Consider the following 6000-nt stretch of genomic DNA (forward strand, 5'->3'; position numbering starts at 1 on the left):
GTTTTAACTGGAAACACATACGAGTAAATATTAATAGGTAAATGTCCTGGTTTGTGGGAAAGAGTGTTTATAATTTCAAAACAGCTAATAAATAAGTTCAGCAAGGGGACTGGATACCAGATCAACATACAAAGATCATTTGTATTTCTATAAACTAGTAACAAACAGAAAACGAAGACAACAACTCTATTCACAATTGCATTGAAACAGAGTGAGGACACTTAAGAATAAACCCAGTGAAGGAAGTGCAGCTTTTTTACATTAAAAACTAAAATACTGCCCTGACTGGTTTGGCTCAGTGGATAGAGCGTCGGCCTGTGGACCGAAGGGTCCCAGGTTCGATTCCGGTCCAGGGCATGTACCTTGGTTGCGGGCACATCCCCAGTAGGGTGTGTGCAGGAGGCAGCTGATCTATGTTTCTCTCTCATCGATGTTTCTAACTCTCTATCCCTCTCTCTTCCTCTATGTAAAAAATTAACAAAATATATATTTTTTAAAAAACAAAAAACTAAAACACTGCTGAGAGAACGCAGGGTGACATGAAACTGGAGAGACGCTCCATGACTAAGGACTGAAAGACGCAAGACTGTAATTCTCCCCAAAGTGGTTTGTAGAGTCAGCAAAACCCAAGAAGGATCTCAGAATATTTTGGGGAGTGGGGGCGGGGGGGTAAGAATTGGCAAATTGACCATAAAATTTACTTGGAAATGCAAAGGACTCACAATATCAAAAACAATTTTGAAAAAGAACAAAATTGGAGCATTTATACCATCAGACTTTGAAACTTGTTCTAAAGTTGCAGTAATCATGGCAATTAGCATAGGGTAGACATATACATTAATGGAATAAAAATTAAAGTTCATAAATAAATGCTTGCATTTGTGGTCACCTGATTTTCAACTAAGGTGCCCCGGAAAATCAGCAGGGGCAGGGTCCTTTCAACAAGTGGAGCTGGGCACGCAGCGCACCACAGGCAAGGAGATGAACTAGAGCCTCAGCTCGCAGCATTCACCAAGTGGATTAGAGACCTGATTTTAAATTCTTAGAAGAAAACACGGGAGGATATGTTGGGGAGTTTGGCTTAGGCAAAATGTTCTTAGAAGTGACACTAAAAGCATGATCCATAAAAGAAAAAATGACGAATTGGACTTCATCAAGATGAAAAACAAGATGATGTCACTAGACATTATTAAGGAAATGAAAAGACAAGCCACACACTTGGGAAAAGGAGCTACAAAAGATGTATCTGGTAAAGAACTTGTGTCTAGCCCGGCCGGTGTGGCCCAGTGGTTGGGCATGAACCAAGAGGTCGCTGGTTGGATTCCCAGTCAGGGCACATGCCCGATTGCAGGGCCAATCCCCAGTAGGGGGCGTGCAAGAGGCAGCCGATGGATGTTCCACTCTCATTGACGTTTTATCTCTCTATCCCTCTCCCTTACTCTCTCTCTCTCAAATCAATAAAAACATACTTAAAAAAAAAACAAAAAAAGAAGAACTTTTGTCCAGGATAAAGAACTTTTACAACTTCAAAAGAAGATAAACAATCCAATTTAAAATGGGCACCAGATATAAATAGCTATTTCACCAACAAATACGTACAGATGACTAATAAGCACGTGGAAAGATGCTTAATATCATCAGTCAGGAGGGCGGACGCACTCAGCCCTCCACAGCCCCCGGAATGCTGTCATCAGAGACTATCCCCGGGCGACCAGGATGCGGCGCCTGCGCCCTCCCTCCTCCGAGCCGCTGGGAAGGTCAAAGGGAAGGCCAGTGTGGGAACCAGCTGGGCGGTTCCTCAAAATGTTAAGAACAGACTTACTAGAAACACTCAGACAGCTGCTCTTTGAACCCATCGCCACTGGTGAGCTACCCACTGGTGACAGCCGTTTGTGGGGACAAGATCCCAAGGGGAAGAGGGACAGCGACTGGTCCCAGTGGAGGCTGAGGGCTGAGAAAGCCTCTGGTGTCCTCCTGGCACGCTGGAAGGCGAAAATGGATGTGGTGTATTCATACCATGGGACATGCATCAGCAGGGCAACACAGGAACTGCTCGGCACCCCTAAACTAGATGACTCTCACAAATGTACTGTTGCGTGAGAAAAAGCCAGGTACAAAGTAACAGAGTGTGTGTGCGCGCAGAAAAGCTACCTCACGACCCCCCTGGCAATGGGCCAGGAGACCCCGGCGGGTGGTGTTGCTCTCACATCCGTGAGGGGCAAAGCAGACGCACAGTCCGCGGTTCACCTAGCTCGATGCCGTGTTGGTGGCCAGAGCTGTTTCATGCCTGGGGCACATGTAAAAAAAGGACTAGACCTACCACGTGACTCGCAGCAACTCTCCTAGGTGTACACCTGCTGTGGCCTGAATAACCGTGTCCCCCAAAATGCACGTGTTGACATTGAACTCCCAGAGTGATGATAGTAGGAGGTGGGTGGGTCCCGGGGGTGGAGCCCTCATGGGTGGGGTTAGCGCCCTGATAAAAGGGACCCGCAGAGCCCCCTGCCCCTCTCCACGTGAGGACACAGCTAGGAGAAGGCATGTCTGAGTTGGGAGGACGACCCTCACCAGACCCAAACCTTCTGGCGCCTTGGCTCAGACGTGCCAGCCTGCAGAGCCGTGAGAAAGAAATGCCCGTGTCTCTAAGCCCCCAGTCTGAGGCATTTAGTATAGCAACGCGTGTAGACTCGTAACCCAGAGGAAGGGGGACACACGTCCACCGAGGCGTGTACAAGCATGCTCCCAATGGCCTTATTCCCCGGGGACTAACAACCACCATGTCCACTAGCTGGTGACTGGGGAACAAATGTGGTTTGTCCACAGCGGGTGCCGTTCGGGGACAGAAAGTGCTGACGGCAGCTCCAGCCTAGCTGAAGGGCAACGTTGTCCGTGCGGAAGTCAAGTTCAGGAAACCTCACACCGTGGGATGCCATCCACACTCAGTGTCCAGGACAGACAGGTGAGGGGCTGCGGGCCTGGCCCCGAGCGGGAATGGGGGCCTGCGGCAGGAGGCAGAGGCTGAAACTGGATTGTGCTGATGGTTGCAGAACTCGGTGAATGTCCTGAAAGCCACTGCATTGCACACTCACAGGGGTAAACTCTGTGGCACATACAGTACACCTCCAGGAGTAAGCTGTTCTGTAGAAGAAAACTCCGTGAGATCGGCTTCTGAACAAAGCCGCTGTTTGGGTTCCTGGCTCTGTCACAGTGCGTGCTGAGTGAGCGCTTACATGGGATCCGACCTTGTTTCTCACGGTGATGGGGGATCCAGTTTTACCGATGCGTCGACCAGTCTCTCACCGCGGGACCCCCCTTCCCAGTCTCTCACCGCGGGACCCCAAAACCTCTAGGTACTTTACGGAGGTAGAAGTCCGTACGCGGAATGAGATGCTTATGGCGGTTGGAAGGGCTCAAGTCTCAGGTTCCGAGCTGGGCCCCTCGCCCCTCCTCTGAGACCAGCCTGGAGTGACGGCCACTGTGCCCGGAAGCTGGAGAGCGCGCGTTGGCCTGGCGCCTCTGATCTCAGGTGTGGGCAGCACAGCCCTGGGTCTGCACCTCCCCGCATCCCTGCGTCATGGCATCCCAAACCCACTGCCAGCGCCAGCGTGGCTTTTCAGCTTTTCCCGGAGGAGACGACCCGACCCACCAGAAGCCTCTGCTGAGGGTGCCCCTCCGCCCCCATTCCTGCGGGACGCTGTCCCTGCGCCTTCGCCATCGGCCCAGCTCTGCTCCAGGGTAGACACTTCTGTACCCGGCTGCTCACGACAGCTGGCCGCGGTCAGAACACCTCCAGGCGCTGTGCAAACACCCACACCGTGACCCTGGAGGCGGTGTGGCGGCCACATTCCCACTTCCCAGGTGAGCAGCCGGAGCGATGCCTGCCGGCCCCTGGCCCGGCCTCCTGAGCCCTGGTGCGGCCGCCTGCTCTCCATGGTAAGCTGGGTGCTGGGTTCCGCCCCGGGAAGCAGGGGTGGGGGAGTTCACTGACAAGGCCATTTCACTTGGGAAAAACGACTTCCAGCAAACACCAACACCGTGCTTAGTCCTTTTTTAAGGTGGGTGGGTGGGTGGGCGAGGGGATGACAGCTCTCAACTCTCAGTTCTCCGTGGCCTGTGGGAGGGGGCCACCCCGCAGGGGCCCGGGCGTGGCCATGTGCCCCTCAGAACCTCGGGGTTAAAGTCTGCGTTTAGGTTTTGGAATCCAGGTGTTCCTTGGGGCTGACGGGGGTTTCGTTCTTAAGTGACCGGCTGGAACACGCTGCCTGTTTGGGCCACACATGCCTGGCACCCGTGAAGCCACACTCGGTGCGTCTGTTCTTGTTGCTGGGTTACACCGGGCGGGGGCCACGGCTGACACCTCCCCGACAGCCTGTGATACGATGGACATTCTCCGTCCGGGACATTCCCTGCGTCTCGCCCGCTGCTCACGTGTTAAAAATCTCATGTTAACAAAATGTCTTCGTTCGTAACTCTCCGTGGCGTTTCCAGTGGCTCCCCAGGGGCCTGCTTAGCCCACACAGTTGCCACTGGCGCCTGCGACCGTTTAAACTGAATCCACGTTTACAGTGACGTGAGGTCAACGACCAGTTCCTCGGCCACACCAGCCACCTTCCGTGCTCGGGGCCACGCACGCGGCGGCAGGCGCTGGACGGCGAGGTGACAGGGCATCGGCCCGTGCAGGCCGGGGACCGCGCTGCTCCAGGCGGACCGGTGTCCATGCTCACAGGCCCTCACCAGGGTGAGTCCTCTGCCGCCACGTGTCCGCTTCTCTCTGGGAAGCCGCTTTCTTGACGGTGGCGAGTCTGCCTCACCTGGGCGGGCAGAGAGCGGGCCCGTGGCCGTGACTCCCAGAGGAAGGGGTGGCTGCAGGGGTCGGCGGAGGAAGGCAGGGGCACGGCCAGCTGCCTATGTGGGCAAGGGGCTCCGGGTGCCAGCAGAGCGGCCGCGGCGGGAGGTGGCTGGTGAGGAGCAGAGGGACAGGCCGAGACAAGAGGTTCACCCGCCAGCGTCCCAGGGAACCTCTGCTGCAGGCTCTGTGTGCTCGGAACCACGGTGGCCCCTTGTCAGGAGGTCACCTCTGACGTGCTGACCCCCTGACCCCCTGCCTGGCTCAGGGGGACGAGCTGGCTAGGAATTTGGGAAACCGGGGCTGAGCCAGCCCGTGGGAAGCTGGGCTGAGAGAGCGAGAGACCTGCTCGGACCTGGGGGCTGGGGGGTGGGGTGGGCGGGGGAGACACTGGGCAGGCGGGGAGACACTGGGCAGGCGAGGTGACAGGGACAGAGAGAGGAGCCGAGTCAGACGCCAGGAGAAGCCTGCGGGTGAAGCTCTGGCCCCCCACCTGCGCCTGTGCCCTGAGCCAGCCTGAGTGCAGCTCTGTGCCTGGCTGTCACCCGGCTGCCCAGGTCCCGGCGGTGCGGGTGGCACAGCCCACCCTCCGGGCCACAGCAGCGCTGGCACTCAGCGTGCAGCAGGGCGCGCCTCGGCCCCGCCCGTTTGGAGGAACATGTGGTTCTGGTTGTGTCGCCCTGGAATGGAACTCTCCTGGGCGGCAGCGGGAGGCCGTGGCTGCACTCTAGTGTCCCCACCCCACGCGTGTGGGCCTCCCAGGGCTGCGGGGGCCACCCCGCCCGGCAGGACCTCATGGCACGCGGTGGCCACGGCCGGGGAGCTGTGCACGCGGCAGCTGTTCGGGCGCACAAGTCTGAGAAGTTAAGAAATGCCACATGTCACCGGAACTTCACCCCACAAGGTGCTGATGTGACCCATGGCAGCTGGGGTGTCGGGCGGCGCAGCTCAGACACGGGGGCCTGGACACGGGTCCATGATGCGTCAGTGTCGCCAGCCCTGGGGCCGTGCTCTCCTCTCAGCCTGGGGAGGGCTCCCCGGAGTCCCCAGGCCCATGCGCAGACCCCTCCCCAGCCCCGCCCTTGTGCTCCGGCGTCCCTGCCGGTCTGGAGGGCGAGCGTCCGGCTCTTCCCGCAGAGCTGCCTCCACCTCTT

Source organism: Eptesicus fuscus, chromosome 11, assembly GCF_027574615.1.
Source record: "Eptesicus fuscus isolate TK198812 chromosome 11, DD_ASM_mEF_20220401, whole genome shotgun sequence".
NCBI classification, from domain to species: domain Eukaryota; kingdom Metazoa; phylum Chordata; class Mammalia; order Chiroptera; family Vespertilionidae; genus Eptesicus; species Eptesicus fuscus.